General features: G+C 45.9%; 1 long non-coding RNA gene across 1 annotated transcript in view; it reads left to right on the forward strand.

Moving 5' to 3' along the window:
* LOC103215298 (uncharacterized) overlaps positions 1 to 17,541 on the forward strand; it is a 60,021-nt gene extending 42,480 nt beyond the window's left edge. The window contains exon 3 of the long non-coding RNA XR_490087.3: positions 17,156 to 17,541. This is a non-coding gene — a long non-coding RNA (uncharacterized lncRNA). The remainder of the gene's footprint in view (positions 1 to 17,155) is intronic.
* The last annotated feature ends 5,971 nt before the right edge of the window (positions 17,542 to 23,512 follow it).

A 23,512-nucleotide genomic window follows, 5' to 3' on the forward strand; every position in this document is an offset into this window, starting at 1 on the left:
AATTGCCACACTGTGTTCCACAATGGTTGAACTAGTTTACAGTCCCACCAACAGTGTAAAAGTGTTCCTATTTCTCCACATCCTCTCCAGCACCTGTTGTTTCCTGATTTTTTAATGATTGCCGTTCTAACTGGTATGGATGGTATCTCATTATGGTTTTTATTTGCATTTCTCTGACGGCCAGTGATGATGAGCATTTTTTCATGTGTCTGTTGGCTGCATAAATGTCTTCCTTTGAAAAGAAACACTTTGCTTTTTAAGGTTACTTTTTCAGGATTTCAAGCATCCTGTGATGGTGCTAGAAGAAGGTCATTTTAGTCCCAGTGTCTGGGGCATCATCCTGTTCCACTTATATCCATCAGCAGGGTGATGCTGGAGAGCAGAGTTCACTCCTGGGCTCTCTTGAGGAGTGAGACATGGTAGTCAGCTCTGAAGGCGTGGAAGTCCAGGTGAGATCGTAAGGAGGCCAGGTCCCATGCCATGTGCCCAGGAGAAACCACATGCAAACAGAATGCGGCATCTACTTTCACAAAAATCATTGCAGTGAGACCGGCTAGAGTCCTGGCTTCATCACTCACAGTTGACAAAGGTGTGGCCTTTGTGGGTGGGTGCTGACGAAGGAGACTGATGGGGGATGTGGTGGCAGAAAGTACACACGCCCTTGACAGCCCAGGGATGAGGCCACTGACCCACCTGTGATGAATGACAGTCTAACGGAGGAAATGACACTTGGGATGAGGTTGTAGAGCAGATGGGGGCCGAGTAGATGAAAGTGTGGTGGAAGGACCATGGACATCTCAGGAGAGCAGGGACCAAGGCCTATATAGGAGGTGTGAGCGTGTGTGTCTGGTGTGCATTACGGCTTGTGTGTGGTGGTTAGGCTTGTATCTTTGTGTGCATGTGGTACACATTTAGGCTTTTGCGTGTATGCATTTAGGCTTTTGCGTGTGTGCATTTAGGCTTGTGTGTTTGTGTGTGTGCATTTAGACTTTTGTGTGTTTGCATTTTGGCATGTGTGTGTGTGCATTTAGGCTTTTGTGTGTTTGCATTTTGGCATGTGTGTTTGTGTGTGTGCATTTAGGCTTTTGTGTGTGTGCATTTAGATTTGTGTGTGTGTGCATTTTGGCTTGTGTGTGTGTATGTGCATTTAGGTTTGTGTGTGGGCATGTGTGTGCATTTAGGCTTTTGTGTGTGTGTGTGTGCATTTTGGCTTGCGTGTTTGTGTGCGTGTATTTAGGTTTTGTTGTGTGCATGCATTTAGGCTTGTGTGTGTGTGAAGGGTGCACATTTAGGCTTTTGAGCAGCTTTGGTTTTCTTCTTAGGCAATAGGGAGACTTTGGAAGAGGAATTAAATGAACCTGTTGCCATTTTAGAACTAGTCTAATGTGGAGATGTCGAGGATGTATGGAGAGGGTGTGAGCTTGGACTTGGGAAGACCCAGGAAGGGGCCGAGGAGCCATTAGGGTCTTACACAATATGGGGAAGGGGGAAGAAATGAGACAGGAACCTGAGAGGAATTAAGAAGCTAAAGTCAACCATCCTCCACTGGCTGATGGAAGGAGCTGAGTTTCTGCCCTGGATGGAAGGAGCTGGATTTCTGACCCTGGGTGGAAATAGTTGGATTTCTGACCCTGGATGGAAGGAGCTGGATTTCTGACCCTGGATGGAAGGAGCTGGATTTCTGACCCTAGATGGAAGGAGCTGGATTTCTGACCCTGGATGGAAGGTGCTGGATTTCTGACCCTGGGTGGAAATAGCTGGATTTCTGGCCCTGGATGGAAGGAGCTGGATTTCTGGCCCTGGAGGGAAGGAGCTGGATTTCTGGCCCTGGATGGAAGGGGCTGGATTTCTGGCCCTGGATAGAAGGGGCTGGATTTCTGGCTCTCTGCATGCTGGTCTCTCCCTCCAGTCATCAGTGAAGGCTGACAGAGGGGAGGAGCCGAGTGGGAGCTCAGCGATCTCCCCTCACTGGAGGGTTCAGGGTCTGGCATAGATCATCAGTGACTATTTTGGAATAAATGAATAAACAGAAGAGTGTTGCTATGGATGGAACACATTCCCTGCTTGCATAAATACATGCAAGGATATTTAAGGAGGTAATTAGGCTAAATGAGGGCATAGGACTGGTGGCCTTCTAGTTAGAGGAAGAGACATCAGAGCTCTGGGACATGGCAAGAAGGCGTGATGCACAAACCAAGAAGTGGCCCTCACCAGGAACCGAATCAGCCTTCGTCTTCATCTTGAGCTTCCAGCCTCTGGAACCATGAGAAATAAACTTGCATTTACCCAGCCTGTGGCACATTGTTTTGGCAGCTGGTTAGACTTATGCAAGTGTTATCTGTATTCTTGGTGAACTCTTCATTTCTTCTAGGACATCAAAACTCTGGGGACTCCATTCCTAGCAGCACCCCAACCTCCTGTTACCCTCACCCCTATGGGGGCTTCCTCTTCAGGGAGGAACTTAAGGTTTTAAGTCATGGATGGTTTGTTTTGGTTTGAGACTGTGCAAGTTCCGTAAGTGGTGAGCACAATTCCTTATTCCTTTACCTGTGGTAGATTTTTTTTTTTTTTTTTTTTTTGAGACAGAGTCTCGCTCTGTAGCCCAGGCTGCAGTGCAGTGGTGCGATCTCAGCTCACTGCAAGCTCTGCCTCCTAGGTTCACGCCATTCTCCTGCCTCAGCCTCCCGAATAGCTGGTACTACAGGCACCCACCACCACACCCGGCTAATTTTTTGTAGTTTTAGTGGAGATGGGGTTTCACCGTGTTAGCCAAGGTGGTCTTGATCTCTTGACCTTGTGATTCGTCCGCCTGAGCCTCCCAAAGTGCTGGAATTACAGGTGTGAGTCACTGTGCCTGGTCTTTTTTTTTTTTTTTTTTTAAGGCAGACTCTCACACAGTGTCGCCTAGACTGGAATGCAGTGGCGTGATCTCGACTCACCGCAACCTCTGCCTCCCGGGTTCAAGCAATTCTCGTGCCTCAGCCTCCCAAGAAGCTGGGATTCCAGGCGTGATCCATTGCACCTGGCCACTTGCCGTAGATTTAGGAGGTCTGTTAAAGGCACGTCCTTGACTGCTGGCCTCACAGGCCATGCCACTGGCAGCTGCCCAGAGCAGAAGCTGTTTGTGTCAGGTGCTTGTCACAGCTCTGGAGCCCGAGACCTGAGTGTGCAGAGGGGAGGGGGTCTGGGGCAGGACAGAAGCTGTGTAGGGCAGTGCCTGCCCTGGGGCTCCACCTTCAAGGTCAACAGGACACAGTCCTCGCATGATGGGGCTGAGCTGGTTTCAGTCCCATCTCAGGAGCTCCTCAGAGAGTCAGTTCCACCCACGTAGGTTGGAGCTAGCTCCTCAATGCCGCAAGGAAGGAAAACGAAGGACACAGCCTCACCAAGCACCGCCCCAGCCAGGTGCGATGCCACTGTGAATGCGTCTACTCCTCAGGACCATGAGAGGCTGTGTTTGATGGGAGCTGAGCCAGCCCCTGAGTCAGACAGGATGGATTCAGCTCTGTGCCTCTGTGGAGAGGCAGGGCCAGCTGGGTCTGGCACGTACCTGTCCCGCTGCTAGTAGGAATGGTAAACTGTCAAACACCAGAGAATCATGTGGGTTTAACACATTTATGTGCACAGATGAGGAGTGTTCAATTAGTGCTACTTCTTACCATGCTTATTTCTAGTCTTTTCCATATTATGAGGTCATCATCACCCCATCCTAGATGGTACACCTAGGCTGACAGAGAGTAATGTACAGGTAATGAATGGAACGTCCAGAACAGACCCAAGCCATCAGCAGAGGGGGTTGCGTGTCATCCTCTCTTTTGCAGGCAGGACATCCCAGTGCCAAGGAGAGTGACCTCAGACACCAGGGAACACAGCAAGCGCAGCAGAGCTGACGGCTCTGGGAGCGCTGGTCTTCAAAGTCTTCCCTGTTGTTGGTTTTGTTGTCTTTATTTACAAATAAAGTAAATATTTATTATTTGTAGATAGCATATTTTCTTTATAAAAATAATATATGTGCTGCAAAAAGTTAAAACAATACTGATGTGTATCAGCAGAAAAGGAAAGTTGCCTTGAATCCTGTTTTTCATGGATAAACAGATTGCTAACAATTGGATTTCTTTCAGTTAATGACATTCTCTTCTACACACATAGAGGTATCTATTCATGTACACTTCAATACTTTACAGATTGTAAAAAGGAAACACATTGTAATACTGATATGCAGCTTGCTTTTTTTTCCTTTCCACCCAGCAGTTGTGCTCAAATTCATTTTAGATCAAATTCATTTTTATAATGCATGCATTTTCAGTTGATCCTTGAACAACTCAGGGCTGAACTGTACAGGTCCATTTACACATGGATTTTCTTCCACCTCTGCCACCCCTGAGACAGCAAGACCAACCCCTCCTCTACTTCCTCCTCCTCAACCCACTCAATGTGAAGATGATGAGGATGAAAACCTTTATGATTATCCTCTTCCACTTAATGAAGAGTAAATATATATTCTCTTCCTTACGTTTTCCTTTATAACTTTTGTCTCTAGCTTAGTTTATTGTAACAATATCTTATATAAGACATATAACATAGAAAATGTATGTTAATTAATATTTTATTTTATTGATAAGCCTTCTGGTTAACAGTAGGCTATTAGTAGTTAAGTTTTTGGGGAGTTGAAAGTTATATGTGAATTTTTGACTGTGCCTCATGTATAACTTTTCATGTGCTTATTACCCAATGTGATCTACTGATACAATGCAATCCCTATCAAAAATCTCAATGATTTTTTTTGGCAGAAATAGAAAGTCTATCTTAAAATTTGTGGAAAATGTCAAGGAACTCTAAATAGCCAAAACAATCTTGAAAAAGAAGAACGAATTTGGAGGATTCATACTTCCTGACTTTAAAACTCACTACAAAGGAACAATAATCAAAACAGCATGGTACTAGCATAAAGACAGATATGTAAATAGTGGGATAGAATAGAAAGCCCAACATTAAATTTTTGCATGTGTGGTCAAATGATTTCCAACAAGGGTGTCACTACCACTGAAAGGGAGAAAAGACAATCTTTTCGACAAACGGTGCTGGGAAGATTGGATATTCACATGCAAAAGAATGAAATTGGACCCTTAGCTAATAGCATATACAAAAATTAACTCAAAATGGATCAAAGACCCAAACATAAAAACTACAAGTACAAAACTCTTAGAAGAAAACATAGGGGGAAAAACTTCACGATAATAGATTTGGCAATGATTTCTTGGATATGACACCAAAGACACAGACAATAAAAGAGAAAATAGATAAATTGATCTTCATCAAAATTTAAAAAATACTTTTGTGCATCAAAGTACACTATTAATGGAATAAAAAGGCAAGTCATAGAATGGGAGCAAATATTTGCAGATTTTATGTCTGACAATATTTTTATGTCCAGATATATAAAGAGTTCCTAAAACTCAACAACAGCCCAACATGATTTAAAAATGTGCAAAATAGACATTTGTCCAAAGAAGATATACAGATGCTCAGTAGAATACTTTTTAACCACATTCCTGTAAATGGACCTTAGATTATTTCTATTTTTTTTTTTTAACTACTGTAAGAGTGGTGCAGTAATCACAGTTATAATAGCAAATGTATGTATATATATATATTTACTTGTTATAGTTACTCATATAAATTATTACTTATGTAACAAATATATACTAAGAACCTGTAAATGCTTGTCCCTACTTTGAAGGAGGAGGACTAGTGAGCCTATTTAATTATTTTGATGATAAATATTATGAAAACAAAGCACAGGGAACCATGAGGATAAATAACTTGACTTGGGCAACTCACTGGTGGGTTTTCCTGAGGTAGGTGATATGGAGTTTACTGCATTAATTCTTAGGCTTGCAATTGTTGGCTGAAAGTTTAAAGGGGTTTCACCTTTAAAATTTTAATACATGTTGCCAATTTGTTCTCCACAAGGTTTACTAATTTACAATCACATGCAAAAAAAAAAAAGTATAGGCTTGTACCTGTTTCCAATATTACCATTCATACTGGCCTGGGTTTATCCATTCATTTATACATTATGAACATCTTGGACACTGGTATCTGCCAGGCACCGTGCTAGGGTGAATTAGAGACATAGTTCCTTATCTCAACAACTTTACTGTGGGCTGAGGAGAGACAGACAGTAAATACTTTATTTTAAATGACTTATATGTTTCCACACCCACCTGACAAGGGCCCTGGAGGATCACTGGGTTTCTTGTGGATCTGGGATGAAACTAGGGCAGCAGGGTTGAAAACATAGCTGAAAGCAGTGGTTTTTAACCAGGGGTGGTTTTGCCACTCAGGGGACTTTGGTGATGTCTGGAGACACTTTTTCTGCTGCAGCTTGAAGGGAGCACTATGAGCATCTGGTTACAAGAGGTCAGGGATGCTGCTAAACATGCTACAAGGCACAGGATGGCCTCCTATGATAAAGAACTATCGAGCCCCAAATGTTAATTGTGCCAAGGTTGAGAGACCCTGGCAAAAGAAAGAACCAGACAGGGTCGGGTTCGAATCCTAGGCTAGCCACTGAAAAGGCATCTCAGCGGTCATCAACATCCTTGTCTTCTGTATAGGGGACGAGATGGGACGTTGTGATTATTAGATGAGAAAAATGAGTAGAATGTGGAGCACAGGACACAGAGAGCAGAAGTTGTCCATGAATGGTGGGTCATATTATAATGATTACACACCACATTGGAAGACGGATGGCAGATGGATATTTCTTAACATGTAGCTCTGGGGCCACTTTAGAGGAAGCATGGTAGGAGCAGGAGGAGCTGTGTGGCCAGGTGACTTAGGGAAGGATGGATCTGTGCCTCTCGTCGTTTCTCTGCTGTTTTGTTTGCATTGCATTTCCTTGGTCAGTTTTGTTTGTCAGTTGACCATTGGATCATTTTTAAAAATTGTTTTGCAGCTTTTTTTATTCTTTGAAATCAGTGCTTTTGCTTCTCATATATGTTACCGATGTTTTCTCCACTTTATCATTCAACCTGGCTTATGATGTTTTTTGTTTGTTCTGCAGGATAGAATTGTTCAGTGTAATAAAATATTTCCGTCTCTTCTATTTTGAATATAATCGCAACATCCACTCCTTTGAGTAAAAAACGATAGGTCCAGTGATGGGCATTGACCCAAGTGGTGGCCTTACTGAGCAACATGGCTCCAAAGGGAGCCAGCGGTAGAATCCTGGCTTTCCGTGCCACGTTTGGGCCACATTGGAGATACACGAATGTGTCATGTCGGTGTACCTTATGGAGGTGATGCAAGTAGCTCAGACTCACACTGTGAATCTACAGGTACTTGGTGCTTTCAAAGGGTTTCAAAGGATTTCTAGAGAAGCAAATTCTATTTACAGATAATTTCTGTTTCAATTCCTTTCTGAAATATGAAGGCAAAATGTAAAAAAAAGTGACCATGATATTATAATTCATAATTTGCATAACAACCTTTTTGTGAGCCAGGTTGGAGACATTACATACACTTTGAAGAAACACAAAGCCTGTAGTAATTCTACAATTCAGAGAAAGCTTTATCGGGCAACCTATTTTTGTTCTACATCCACATCCCATTCTGATACCTAATAAAAAAGCCTTAGAGGTGACAAAGAGGTGAATGGTTTCAATGTCCACGCTAGTTCCCCAGCAATCCTCCCAGGATGTGTTTCAATGCCTCTAATATTCTTTCCAGAATCAGTGTTGGATGGTTTCCCCCACTGCAGTAGAAACACACTTGGTAAAGGGTAGCATTTAGAGTCAAGACCAACCTGTACCTCCCAGGGAGTTGCAACTGTGCTCTGACAGATGGGACCCAGAGCCCACCTCTGCTGGGGAAGTGTTGAGCCAAGCAAGGAAATCAACTTCTCCCAGTTATGCCCAGAATTGTCATTTACTGCCCATCAGAATCATAGTCTCATAACATCTCAGCTGGAAGGACGTAGCCAGTGTCTACTCCAGGGAGTTTCCAGGAGTCCCTGGGACTTAGGGTTTCTGCCAATACCAACAAGGCTGCGCTCGACACCCTAGCCCACTTCATAGCCATAGCCATTTCCTCCACGGGCCAGGCCTCCTCAATGGCTTTCGTGCGACAGACGGTTTCTGGCAGTTAATAAAAGGAAAGGTAGAAGTAATGTAGCTCAACATCATCAGATCATTTACAGATTTAGAAGTTAATTGCAGAGCGTAAAGAGATTTGTTCAAAGTGACAGTGTGAACGCTAAAAGAGGGACAACCAGAGGCTTCCCTGAGCCTCTGAAGTGAGGCGACAATGCCTGCATCTGTCCTGGCACCGGACCCAGTCAGTCCCACTTGGCTGGGGTGGGTGGCGCTGCCCGAGAGTCCGGGCAGTCCCTTTTCACCCCTGAGCGTGGCCCTGGTTTCTCAGAATCTCAGAATCTAGCTATTTTGAAAAATACAATACACCATTGTCAACTATAATCACCCTAGTGGGCAGTAGAGCACCAGAACGTTTTCTTCCTGTTTAATAGTAACTTTGTGCCCATTGACCAACCCCTCCCCATCCCCTTCTCCCCCTCCCCTCCCCAGTCTCAGATAAGGCTATTGTCCTCTCTGCTTTTGTGAGATCCACTTTTTAGTTTCTGCATATGAGTGAGATCAGGCGGTATTTGTCTTTCTGTGTCTGGCTTACTGATCATTACACAAGGTGTACATATATCAGTATCACAGTGTAACTCATACATATGTACAATTATTATGTATCAATTAAAAATAAAACAAAGAAAAACAAAAACAAACAAACAAAAATCTGAGCATACGTCGGGCTCTCCAAGGTCCTTGACTTTTGGGGACTTCTTTTTGTTTCACACAAAAGGGAATCATGGTGGTCCTCTGCCAAATGCCAGCCAGGTTGTTTCATGCTGTTTTAACCTTGTTGAAAACAAAGGCAATTGGAAGCATTTCAGCAACTCAAGGGATCATGTGTTCAGATGGTTCGTCTGGAGTGTGGAGTAAAAGGGTTACTAGACCCTAAAGGAAGTAAAACCAGTTTTGTGTGTGCAACTAACAGCTCCCATCTGAAATCCCCCCAGACTGCTGCCTGCTGTAACTGGCTTTTTCCTGTGAGTGGTTTGTTCAGTGGCTTTGCAGAAATGAGAACAGCCAATGATGTCAGGAGTCCGGAATTGTTGAAGTCATCAGCCTCTGGTAAAGTCTGAGCTGGAGCTAGAAGGAGGTGCCGTGGCCTGGTGGGAAGCCCCAGTGAAGAGCTGGAGGGGAAGCTGGAGTCAGGGTTTTGTGGAACTGCCTGTGCCCGATCTGTGACAAGCTCTGGGTTATCTGCCACCCCCAGTTTCCTCCTTTTTAAAAGAAGAGGGTGAATTTTATGTCTTTTTAGGGACCAGTTTCCAAACTAGGCAGCTCATCGAAATCACCTGATGATTTTTCACCCCCCAAAATCACCCTTGAATCAGAATTTTCGATAATGAGGCTCCAGGATCCGTCTTTTTAACAAACCCCCCAAATGGCCACAACTCACACAATGTCACTGCTTCATGGTTTTACACATCTTGATGTATTTATAGGATGCACGAATGTACGTTTTTTCAATTTTGGCATTTTGAAGGTAAGGTGAATCTTATAATTGATGTAAATAATTAATGTGGTCTTCTCTCCCCTTCCCCTGATTCTCCTCTGAAAAGTGGATAATGAATTGTGAATCTTATACTCAGCAGTACTTTTAAGTGAAGGAAACACCTTCTCTCATTTCCAACTTTACGACAACCATGTGAAGCAGGTCATGCAAGAATTATTTATCCCCTCTTCCCAGAAGAAACGGGCTTGAGTAGGTTACCCTTTGATTTATTTATTCAACCCATGTTAATGATAAGTATCTTCTGTATGCAGGGGCTGGGCTAGATTTGGAGAAAGCAGAGATGAAGACCTGGCTTCTGTCCCCAAGGAGCTTGCAGGCTTGTGGGGGCATCAGAGAAAAAAGTCGCGCCCATGGCTAGATCAATATTGGCTCTAGAAGTCTCCTCTGGGAGCTGAGGGGAAGAGTGCCTCATGGGGCTTAGGAAAGGCGCTGTTGGGGAAGTGGCATTTAGAGGTAGCTTGAAGAATGGGTAGGGGATGCTGGACACTATTACGGTGTTATCCTCAGAGACTGCAAAGCCAAGGAATCAAATCTTAGAGACACAGCAGGACTCTGGTGGTGGAAAAACATGTTGGCATTCCTGCCCTCTCAATGTGACCTGGGGCAATTTGTGACCATCCCTCCTCTGAAGAACGGAGGGCTGTTGGTGGAGTCAGATGAGACGACGTTGGCCAAGAGCTTGCACGGTGTCAATGCTTCTGCATCACAGGAAGTCGGGTAGGACCCAGGTGTGATGGGTAATTTTCTTTATCAACCTGACTGGTATATGTTCAGACAGCTGGTAATACCCTCTTTTTGGGTGTGTTTGATGGTGCTTTGGAGAGAGGTTAGCATTTGAATCTGTAGTAAAGAAAATATGCGCTCACCAGTGTGGGCAGCATTGTGCAATTTATTGGGGGAAGAGTAGAGCAAAAAGGCAAACTTGCTGTCTTTTCTTGAGCTGGAACACCCATTCTTTCCTGCCTTGGGACACTGGAACTTCTAGTTCAGGCACTTTCAGACTCAGACCAGGACTTGCTCCATAGACTGCCCTGGTACTCAGGCCCTCAGGTTTGGACTGCACGACATCTGCAGCTTTCCTGGGCCTCTGGCTTGCAGATGGCAGATAGTGGGACTGCTCAGCCTCCGTCATCAGATGAGCCAATCCCTCCTAATAAGCATCTTTCTATCTATTTATGAACGTCCTTTTGGCTCTGTTTCTCTGGAGTACCCTGACTAATGCACCAGGACAGGGATGATCCGGAAGGAGGGAAGAGACTGAGGGCCCCGCCCTGCTGGGGTATGTTGCAAGTTGAGGGGAGGCTGGAGGGGAGCTGGCCTTGTGATAATTCATGGGGTTGAACACTTGGTAGGCTCTTCAGCGTGAGGAGAGCAGACCCATCCTGCACTCCTGCCCTCAGCCCAGTTTTGCTCTTTTGTCCACAGTCATCAAGGGACTTAGCAGAGTCAAAGCCACATAGAGGGAAGGCTTGGTCTCAGGAAAACAGTGAGCATGGTGCCTCTTCTGTGATCCAACAGTAGGCCTGGAAGGACTTTTATCAATGCTATGCCTGGCACTATAAACACACACACACACACACACACGGACGAGACAGAGACGGGTCTCATTCTCAGCTTGGCATACAAGCGTTAAATAATTTTGTGGGTGTTAAATCTCTTGCAGGCACAGCACAAGGAATAGTATTCACGTGAATCCAGGGTCGCGACATCATTTGGGTGTGAGGGAAGTCCCTTCAGAGCTTGGGGTGTTGAAGTTGAGATTTAAAAGCTGAGCAGAAGCTGTTCAGGCAAAAGGAGTGGTGCAGGGAGAGAGGGGCAGTGAGCACTCTGGGCAGAGGACACAGACCCTCAGAGGCCATCCATGTCAGGAACTAGCAAAGTGCATTGCAGCTGGCCCTGAAAAACGGGGAGAGGAGGATAGCAGGCTCAGGGGCTTGCCCACCATGCCTGGGGAACCCTGCCAAGGATGGGGAAATTTTCTTTTCTTTTTTTGAGACATGGTTTTTCTCTGTTACTCAGGCTGGAGTGCAGTGGCCTGATCATGGCCCACTGCAGCCTTTACCTCCCAGGCTCAAGAAATTTCCAGGCCCTACCTCAGCCTCCCGAGAAGCTAAGACTACAGGTGAGTGCCACCACTCCTGGCTAATTTTTTGTTTCTTTTTTTGTGTGTGTGGGCAGATGGGGTTTTACCATGTTGCCCAGGCTGGTTTTGAACTCCTGGGCTCAAGAGATCTGCCTGCTCAGACTTGCAGATGCTGGGATTACAGGCGTGAACCGCTATGCCTGGCAATGTGGAACTTTTCTACAGGGGCAAGGGGAAACCATTGAACAGTTTCTTTTATTTTTAAATATTGTGGCAAAATACACATAACACAAAATTTACCATTTTAACAATGTTTAAGTGTGTAGTCCAGTGGCGTTAAGTACACTCACATTGTTGTGCAGGCATCATCGCCATCCGTCTCCAGAGCTTCTTTGTCTAGGAAAACTGAAACTCCATACCCATTAAACAGTAACTCCCACTTTCCTCTCTCCCAGCCCCTGGTAACCCCAGCTCTACTTTCTATCTCTGTGAATTTAGCTAGTGTAGGTGCCTCATCTGAATGGAATCACACGGTGTTTGTCCTTTTGCGTCTGGCTTCTTTTACTGAGCACAATGTCCTCAAGGCTCATCCATGTAGCATGTGTGAGAATTTCCTTTCTTCTAAGGCTGAATACTATTTCATTGTCTGTATATACTACATTTTGTTTATCCAGTCATTCATTTGGACAACTATCAAAAGATTTTAAGAGAGTACCATGGTCCCATTTACATTTTGAAAACATCAGCCTGGTTGCTTTGTGGAGGCTGATTTGGAAGAAGATGTGAGTAGCTGCAGGGAGCCCAGTTAGGAGGCTACCAGATGAGTCCGGTATGAGAGGCAGGGTGGTGGTGAGGATGGTAGAAATTGAAGGTTTAAGAGCTATTAATACTTAGAAGGAGGAATGAAAAGGTTTATTTTCGTGTAGGAAGTGGAGGAGAGAGAAGACTCAAGCCAGAATCATTTCAGGTAGATGGAGCTGTGATTTACAAGGACAAGCTGCAGACAGTGAGTTGGGCTTTGGGTTTGTGGAGTTTGAGAAGTGCATGGGCCATTCAGGCAGGGATACATGCTTCTAAGCTGGCCTAGAGAGGCAATCAATGCCAAAGGGGTGCGTGAAATTCCTCTCTGCAGAATGAAAAGCAGAGAGGGCCAAGGGGGGCATTCCTGGGTAACTCCAACATCTGAGGTCAGTAGAGTTGGATTGGCCAAACAACAACAGTGCGAGGAAGTGTTCTGAGAGCACCAAACCAGAGGAGTGTGGTGTCATGAGAGCCAGGGGACGATAAGGGCTTTTAGGAAGAAAGTGTTTGGTGAGAGAGACCGAAAGAGTGCTCACTGGTTTCAGCAACACAGAGGTAACTGGTAGCATTGGTGAAGGCAATGGCATGTTGAGAAGCTGCAGAAGCTGAGACAATCGATGGTTACCAGCCATATGTTCTTGGCGTAGTTGTTCAATTTCTCTGAGCCATTAATTCCTAATCTGCAAAATGATACACCCAATAACTCATGCCACCTGTGCATTTAGGGATGGGAGGTAGATAGGATATAGCTTCCAGAGTCAAGGCAAGGTTCTGTCCGTATAAGGTGATCTTCTTGACTTCGTGGTTGACTACTTGCACTCTCTGTTCTATGCAAGTCAGCAACAAAGCGGTTTTGCAGAGTTGGTCAATGTTGTCTTCAACATCTGCACTCAGGACTTTTAACGGATGGGGGATTAGGATGAGCAAGAAAGGCCAGGCTTTTCTGTTGCAGGAAACATCCCAGATGCATTTACTCACTCTCTGGTGTTTGATTTCTGAGAAACCAGCAGCAAGAGAGAGGACGCTGGGGTCAGGAGGCCTGGTGTCTGGGATCAATGCTGTGGCAAGACACTGACTCCCACCCCTGAAATTCCTAACCTATGACATGGAGTCTTCTTCAGCTAGATAATTCTGGAATGTATTTCCTCATTTTAGGTGTGTCTGCATTGCAAATAAGTCCCTACCAAAAAAAGTTGTTGTACTTTCGACAAAAAGACACATCTCCAAGCCAGATACTTGCGTAGCTCTTGTCACAGTTAATTCCCAGAACAACACTGATCTGGGTACTGCTAATCCCATTTAATACGTGATGATCGCTAGGTTTCAGGGGCTTGTGACTTGCTCACTTGGGAGAGAGTGTTTGCACCAGGGAGCAGGAAGTTATGTTTAGGCAGGGGATTATTAACTGAAACCATAATTGATCACTTTCTCTTCTGCAAAAGGAATCTGTTGTGTCAACCAATGCCTGGAAGAATCCAGACACTCATTCCTGTCCTGAGAGTAAATCTAACATCCTCAGCTGACACTTGGAGACCTCTGTTCTTTGGATCCAATCACATATTCCTGGTTTAGTGTCTACTTTTTTCTTGCATTTCCACTTACACCTATGCTTTGGCTTTACTGCTCCCTCCAAGTCCCATGTCTTCTGCCTTGATAGCTTCGGGCAGATGATTCCCTTGGTCTGGGACACCCTTTCGTAGTGACACAGTTTGGAATTCTGTCCATGTGTCATGGCCAGTGAACCTTTCCTGACCTCCCAGTGATGTAGCATTTTCCTCCTTTTGAATCTGCACTGTACTTTTTACTTTTCCCCCAGTGCCTCTGCCTTGAATCAGAGTTGTTTGCCTCTTTATTGCCTTTACATTAGAAGGTGATTTAGTCTTTGAATTTCACACAAAGGAAACCCATGACAACAGTTGGCACATAATGAAAGCTCAGTGGGTATTTGTTAATTTCAGATGCATGCATCCTTAACTGGTTTTGGCTCATTTATGCACTCATTGATTGAACAGCTAATTATTAGGGTCTAAGATAATGAATAGGATGTTCCATCACCTTTAGCTTGGAGAAAACATCCCATGAAATGGTCACACATTTCTTTTGGGATGTCACCTATTAGCCATCTCTGCTGGGGCTTCCTATCCTGGTACGTTTGCACAGTATGTAAAAGGTTCTGAAGGACCCATGCTCTCATATGATCACTGCCTCAGCCTGTGAGACTAGTATAGCAGATCCATCTTCCCCAAGGTCCCATTTTCTGGAGCTGGAAACTAATGATGTTCAACAGTGTGGACCGACTTGCTTTGCGTTTTCCAGTTACTGGGTCTGTAGATGCTGAGTCTTCTGGCTTCCGGTCCTGTGGTGTTTCTGGGAGTCCAGGAAGGATAGGAAGTAAAGGTAAAGGAGCAAGTAGGGAGGTGAGGAAAACATGCCAGAGAGCAGCGTGGAGAAGGAAGAATCCGACGCCTGGGGCTCATGGCCTTGTGTAAGGGCAGGTTGCTTCTGGGGCTGCCACCAGTGTACCCGTGTGAAGGCAGACTTCGTTCCTGCGTCCTGGATCTCACTCACTGCAGGTTGGCTTCTGGGCAGAAGAGGCCAATGAGCTGGGCACGGAGACCAGGTCGGAGGCAGGTCTTGGCCCAGATCTTCAAACAAACAATCCTGCCCCAACTCTACCTATGGACTTCAAAATTACAGCTGCCTTTAAAAGTAACCAAAACGAAGCAAGCTTTATGTTTTAACAGTATTAAGAGTTGGGTAATTCAGGATGTAATGGAACAGCTGTCTTATAGGGAAAAAGGGAGTGTACTCTCTCCCCCGGTTGCTCCCTCCTACCTCTATAAACCCTCATTTCCTCCTTACCTCCTACCACCCAGCATAGCTGCTTCCCTGTAAAGCCCGTGGAAGGCCAGGCTGGGTGCTGGATTCTGGGTCCCTGCATGCTTAATAAATAATCATGCACCTGCCATGTGAGCCCTGGCTTGGAGCCAGGCTTTCTCATCAAAGCAGACTGCTTGTTTTGTGACCATAAGCAGTAAGCACTGCCAGACACTCACAGCATCTGGAAGAGCAAGCTGGATGCTCCCAGCAACGCCCAACCAGAATCTTCACGGGGTCCCTTCCTGGCCTTGGGTCCTTGTTTATTAAGTATGAGTGTGGCCCTCATGAGTTCTAAGGTTTTTACCTTCCTCCATTGGAATCTACGATCCAGAATGGGATCAGCTCCCTCCAGGTGAATTTCATGCAGCCTGGAAACCTTCCTCACCTCCTGGCTTGGGTTACGGGACTAGGCTGCACCCTACAGCATGGCAGGTCTGCAGACTCAGGAGGCTACCCGCTGTGAGGAACTGGGTGGTGTCGGGGGAATTACCTTATGCTCCGTGCCTCAGTTTCCCCATTTGTGAGGTGGTGACAATAACCAGTATCTACTGCAAAAGACTGTTGTGAGGATTAAATGTTGTTATGAAATTAGAATAGTGCCTGGCACCCAGTCAGTGATGGTGGGCCTTACTGCTTTTGCTTTTTCTGTAGGCACCTGGAGGCTCATACTCCTTGAAGGTGGGCACTTCATTTCAATCGTCTTTGGTTTCCTAATCCCTATACCTGTGTGGTCCAACCTGGGCTTCCAGCAATGTCCCTGAGCTGGGGTCAACTGCCTTTCCACCTAGTCCAGGCCTACTGTGTTCCCCTGGTTCAGTATTTATCCCGTGCTCAGAGCATTGGAGATGGTGTGAATCATAGGAGTTGTTGGATACCACCCTGGGCTGGGATAACTGTAATTCTCATTATACAACAAGCATGTTTATATATCAAATGCAAATACTAGGTGTAGATATTTTCATTTGTGTCATCATGGAATTTGCCAACATTCGTATATTAAACAGTGACTCCACTGGCCAGTGATGCAGTGAAATGAAAGGAATGGATGGAGCAGTTGGGCTGCTGCATCTTGGAGGGATGGGATAGCAGGTGTGTTGCTGTGGTGAGACCTCAGCTCCCTCCTGGAGATGGCAGCGGAGCTAGGCCTTCACCTGGGATGCCAGGTGTTTTGGTATCAGGGACTGAGGGAACGCTCTTGGTAGGGGTTGCTCAGGGCTTTCAAATTTTCACAGGTTCCCGGGTTTGTCGCTAGACACACAACCAGCAGTTTGGTTTCTGTCATAGAGAGAAAGGACTTCTGAGCCAATGGTACCCCTGCTGTACTCCACAGCCATGACTCCATCCCTCCCCAAACCATCTCCACTGCACCTTCCGGGTGGTCTGCTCAGGACCTTGGAGAGATGACATGCTTTGAACAAAGGCTCAGGATTCAGGCTTGAAAACAGCCTCACTGGAAAGCAGCAGTGTCGTCACTGGGGCAAGAGCCTCCATGTGCCCAGTCTTTCCAGTTGTGGCATCACCATCACTCTTGACTTCTGTAAACTTTTCTTAAGATGTGACCCTCACAAGCAGACAAATAAAAGCAAACATTTATTTCTTGTGCATATATATATATATATACGTACACACACATAATCAGCCAGCTGGACTCAGTTTAGACTATCTCAATTTTGTTGGCAACACCCAAAGCATTGTAATCAGGATTTAGTTGAACATATGCCTTCTTCTCTCCATCAGGCCGAACCGGAGCTGACCTTGGCCACATAAATGTCATAGAGCTTCTTCACAGCCTGCTTGATCTGGTGCTTGTTGGCTTTAACATCCACAATGAATGTAAGTGTGTTGTTTTCTTCTATGTTCTTCACTGCCGACTCAGTGGTCAGCGGCAACTTGATGATAGCATAGTGGTCAAGCTTGTTCTCCGGCGGGCGCTCTCCCGAGGATATTTGGGCAGCCTCTGGAGTTGCAGTGTCACCGGAAAGTGAGTGACGTGTGGGTCTTCTTTTTTGTGTGGCTGTGGATGCCTTTCAACACTGCCTTCTTGGCCTTCAAAGCCTTCACTTTGGCTTCCTTCCACTTAAGGAGGGGCAGGAGCTTCCTTCTTTTCTTTCGGCGCCATCTTGTGAAAAGGCTACTTTTTTTTTTTTTTTTTTTTTTTAATTGTGGAAAAATCTATATAACATAAAATTGACCATCGTAACCATTTTTAAGTGTGCAGTTCTGTGGCACTAACTATATTTATATTGTTATGCAACCACCACCACCATCCATCTCTAGATATTTTAAAATCTCTCCCAGCGGAAACTCTGTACCCATGAAACACCAACTCTCCATTTCCCTGGCAACCCCCATTCTACTTTCCGTCTGTATGAATTCAGCTACTCTAGGTACCTCATATGAGTGGAATCATACAGTATTTGTTGTTTTGTGACTGGACTTATTTCACCTAGCATAATGTTTTCAAGGTTCATTCGTGGAGTAGCACATGTCAGAATTTCCTCCTTTCTAAGGCTGAATAATGTTCCATCGCCTGTGGATGACCCATTCTGCTCATCCATTCTGCCGTCCAAGGACACTTGGGTTACTTCCTCCCTCTGGCCACTGTGAATAATGTTGCTATAGACATGAATGTACAAATATCTGTTTGTGTCTCTGCTTTCACTTACTTTGGGTATGGATATGGTTTGGCACTGTGTCCCCACACAAATCTCATGTTGAGTTGTAATCCCCTGTGTTGGGGGAGAAACCTGGTGGGAGGTGATCGGATCATGGCGGCGGATTTCCCCCTTGCTGTTCTCATGGTAGTGAGTGAGTTCTCACATTATCCGTTTGTTTAAAAGTGCATGGCACCTCCCTTCTTCTGCTCTCTCTTGCTCCTGCTCTGGCATGTGAGATGTGCCTGCTTACCCTTTGCCTTCTGTCGTGATTGTAAGTTTCCTGAGGCCTCCCCAGCCATGCTTCCCACACAGCCGGTGGAATGATGAGTCAATTAAAACTCTTTCTTTATAAATTACCCGGTCTCAGGTATTTCTTTATAGCAATGCAAGAATGGACTGGATCATATAGTAATTCTATGTTTAATTTTCGAGGAACCACTATGATGTTTTCCATAGCAGCTGCACCATTTTATATTCTCACCCCCAGTGTGCAAGGGTTCTGATTTCTCTACATCCTCATCAATAAATGCTATGCCATATAGTTTGCAGGCATCGTATTTCATTCTTACAACAACCCAGGAAAGCAGACCATAATGCCCAAATATAGACAGGCAGTTTGGAGATACTAGTGAAATACAAGACAATCTTTCCATGGCCAGCTCGGAAAACAGGGAAGTCAGGATCCAGACGTGGCTTTGGATTCCAAAGCCCATGCCCTTCCCAACCTATCAGACTGTATCTCTAATAGATGAACGGATTCGTAGTTCACCTAAAATGCTAGTATGAATTATGGCCATGTAAACTGGATACCTCCTCAATAGAGTGTTTTGGGTACTGGGTTGTCATCAAACTGTCTCTGCACCATGGTGTGCCTTGGCTCCGGGAGAGCGTATTCTAACACATAACTAGAAGTGATAATGGAACCTGTCATAGATTTGCTCTTATCCAAGCTGATTAGTAATGAGGCACACTGTGCGCAGATTCCTTTCCTTTTACTCATTTGGCAAACAGTCACAGTGAAAGGACACAAAGATAGATGTGTACCCGCCCCCCCTGCTACACCCTTTGTTCTGCTGTCTAATCTTTGCACATACCAGAGATTTCGTAAATTCTGTGAGTACCTGTTTTTCTGCACGTACCAGAGATTTTGTTTTGCACATACCAAAGATTTCGTAAATTCTGTGAGTACCTGTTTTTCTGCACGTACCAGAAATTTTGTAAGTTCTGAGGCAAGGTCACAAGATGTGTTTAAGTAAGATAAACTCTTGCTGCCATAAAACTGCTCTCCCGCCTCAAAGGTTGAACCGAAATATCAGAAATGGCGGGAACCAATCATAGTTAGCCAAATCGCCTTGTTCAAACACTAGCCAGTCATATATCTGATTTGTATAATAATTCTATGCCCACTTTTCTTAGACTATATAACACTGCTCGGAGCTCAGTGGGGGAGCTCTCCTGCCCGTCTCGTTTCGCGAGCGAGGGAGAGTTCCAGGTTCGAACCTGTAATAAAGATCCTTGCTGCTTAGCTTTGACTCTGGACTCTGGTGGTCTTCTTCGGGGAATAAACGGTCTGGGCATAACAACGGAGCCTATCCTCTGTGCCGGGATGTGCATGGGGCTGGGATTTTAGGGATTAAAAGGTTTGGTTCCCGCCTACGAGCCACTGAAGCCACAGGTGGCAGGGACTTGGCAGGGTAAACAAGGTCTGCCCACAGCAGGATGAGATAAAAGCTGGTGGAGGTTAAGTGAAAGACGTCCCTGCTTTTGAAGGTAGGAACAACAACCAGGTTTCACAAATAAAACTGATGACAGAACCTATGTATCTCAATGCATTGGCTGCTGAGAAGTTGCGCAAACTGTGGCAACAATGAGCTTTTGTTCTGTGAACCCAAAGTAGTTGAGACAGGTCTCAATCCATTTAGAAAGTTTGTTTTGCCGAGGTGAAAGGCTTGCGTGACACGGCCTCAGGAGGTCCTGACATGCGCCCAAGGTGGTCAGGGGACGCCTTGCTTTTTATACATTTTAGGGAGACATGAGGCCAATCAATATGTGTCAGCTGTACATTGGTTTGGTCTGTAAAGGTGGGACAACTCAAAGCGGGGGCTTCCAGGTCATAGGCAGATAGGAGCCCACAGTTTGCATTCTTTTGAGTTTTTGCTCAGCCTTTCAGTGAATATACAATTTACATGTGACGGGGGGGAGAGGAAGAGTCACTTATGCCTTAGTCTGGCTCAGTGAATCTCCATTCTCCATAAACAAAAGGGCAGAGGAAGCAATCAGATGTGCATTTGCCTCAGGTGAGCAGAGGGATGACTTTCTGTCCCACACCCTGGAAGGGAAGCTATCGGTTTACACTGTCAGGGTAAAATTCAACAGAACTGGGAAAGATCTTGAGGCCCACAAGGAATTTCCCTGTGGGAAAATTGTGATGGAGGTATGTAGCTTTTAAAATCTTTGCAGCTATCTTATTTAGGAATAAAATGGGAGGCAGGTTTGCCTATCACAGCTCCCAGCTTGACTTTTCCCCTTGGCTTAGTGATTTGGTGGTCCCGAGATTGATTTTCCTTTCACGGGTTAAATAAATATTGCTGTGCAATATTCTTAAATAGATGAACAAGATTATTAGCTGTTGAAAATCAGAATCTTGAAATTTTCTAACACATTTTTTTGTTTGAGACAAAGTCTCACTCTGTTGCCCAGGCTGCACTGCAGTGGCACGATCTTGGCTTATACAACCTCTGCCCTCTGGGGTCAAGCGATTCTGGTGCCTCAGCCTCCTGAGTAGCTGGGACTACAGGTATGTGCCACCACAGCTGATTGATTTTTGTATATTTAGTAGAGATAGGGTTTCACTATGTTGGCCAGGCTGGTCTCGAACTCCTGACCTCAAGTGATCAGCCCACCTTGGCCTCCCAAAGTGCTGGGATTACAGGTGTGAGCCACTGCGCCTGGCCCTTTGTAGTGCATTTAAATCAGTCTAAATATCAATGGGTTACTTATTAGTTTGCCCATTTATTCATGGATATTGATCGACTGCTTGCTGTGTGTCTGGGAGCCTCCTGTCTCCTGGCTGGCTGTGCCCTCAGCAGCAACACCCTTATCCCTCCCACGTGTGGGCCTGGGTGAGGGTTCACTACTTTGGGGAACTTGGGTGGGATTTGGATAGTGTTGGTGAAGCGGAGGCCACCATTCCTGGAGATGGTGGAGGTTTCTCAACCTTCCCGGGAGCAGGCCTCAGCCATGGGTGGGGAGGCTTCTGTGACCTTGGTCTGCAGCCTGGAGGACGACACTCCCCCTGTGCCCGCCCTCCCTGTTTCCCGGCTCCACTTGCAGGGACTCTGTCCTGATGCCACTCACACGGAATCACAGGACAAGCAAGGTTCCTTTCTGCCTAGAACTTCTGTTTTACTAGAGTAGTTAACCCAGCGGGAAAGAGGGACGACAAACCCATAAACTCTGTGTGTGTGTGTGTGTGTGTGTGTGTAAAATATGGTGTCGGCCAGGGGAAAGTGTGTAAAAAATTAATCAGGATAAGAGGATGAAGAGGTTAGTTTAAGAGGAGGCAGTCTGAGAAGGCCTCTCTGGAGGGGGAGCCAACAATATTGTACACATGCACACGCACAGACACACCCACACCCACACATACAGACACACCCACACATACAGACATGCACATGCACAGATACGCACAGAGACACACACACTGACACACACACAGACACACACGCAGACACCCACACATACAGACACACGCACACATACACACATGCACAGATATGCACAGAGACATACACACTGACACACACACAGACACACACGCAGACACCCACACATATAGACACACACACACAGACACATACACATGCACAGACACACACATATGCATACACACCCACACATACAGACACACACATGCACAAACACAGAGACACACTGACACACACACTGACACACATGCAGACACACAGACACACATGCAGACATACACGCACAGATACACACATACAGAACACATGCACAGACACACCCACAGACACACACAGATACACATGCAGACACACACAGATGCAGACACACACACGCACATGCTGACCCACAGGTGCACATACACACACAAGCCAAGCCAGCTGGTATTTCCTCTCTTCCCCTGTTTTGCCCGGGCACGCAGGCATCACCGTGTCTGCCAGCCACATCCTCCGCCCAAACGTGAAGCCTGGGAGAGGAGCCTAGAGGGTAGGTAACAATAAGGTCAAGGGCAGTTGCTATGGCCTGCCTCAGAGGACACATCCCAGATGAGGCACAGGCTGGGAAGGAGCCCAGGGGCAGCAGGGACCCAGGGGGAAGAGAAAGGATGGGGGGAAGAGAAAGGACAGGCTGGATGAAGCCCCTCCACGATTCTTTCTGACCTGGCACGCCCTCCGTCCACCATCCCTCAGCCCTAGTCACCAGCGTGGGTGCTCCAAGGACCGGTGGGAATTGAGGGCGTGAGCTCAGCCTGCGGTGCGAACGTGACTTTTCTCACTGAATGCCCACCGAGCCCTCCTGGCTTCCGCTCTGTGCTGCCTGAAATGTCTGTAAATGGCATCTGTAAGTCTGTGGTGTGTAAAGGCGGCCTTCCTCCTCCCTGATGGGCACAACGGCAGCGCTGTAAGGTGAATTCTAGCCCAGCGGCGTATGTGAGCTGGGGCAGGTAGGATCCAAGTACTTGCCTGCCTGTGTCTCTGGCCCGTCCTGGGGGCGGGGCTGACAGTGACCTTGTAGGACTGTTGCTGTGAAGGTCAAATGGGCTATATACAGTAAAAATACAATTTACATGTGAGAAGGGGATAGAGGAATAGTCACTTACGCCTTAATCTGGCTCAGTGAATCTCCATTCTCCATAAATAAAAGGACAGAGGAAGCAATCAGATGTGCATTTGCCTCAGGTGAGCAGAGGGATGGCCCGGGGCCGTCTGTGTGGCTCGGCTCATGGCTGTAGCATTGCAAGAATCCCAGGTTTTAGTGTCTGCGACTGTGAATTCCAGAACCTTCATGGCTAATTATTAGACCAGTAACTGGGAGCATATAACCCAAGTGCCCAGGTCACATTTTCTTTAGCTGCAAAACAACACCTGTTTTGCATAAGACCAGATGGCAAAATGTGGGAAAATGCTGTACTGAATACAAGTTCGGGGTGACTGGCTTCACCGGGCCCAGGCATGTGGCAGTTGTGATGGAATGCACTTCACATCTTCCTCTGGCAGGGTGTGTGTACTCAGCCCAGGAGCGGGGGAGACCTCATGTTAATATTAGGTTGGTGCAAAAGCAATTGCGGTTTCAGACCGTGAATTTTAAATCATTATAACTAGGCTCAAACACATTTTTACCAGTCAAAATAGGAACCACTACAATCAACACATTTTTGTTGATGAGAAATAAGTTTGTTTATTCCTGTAGT

The sequence above is a fragment of the Chlorocebus sabaeus genome, chromosome 8 (assembly GCF_047675955.1).
Source record: "Chlorocebus sabaeus isolate Y175 chromosome 8, mChlSab1.0.hap1, whole genome shotgun sequence".
NCBI lineage: Eukaryota > Metazoa > Chordata > Mammalia > Primates > Cercopithecidae > Chlorocebus > Chlorocebus sabaeus.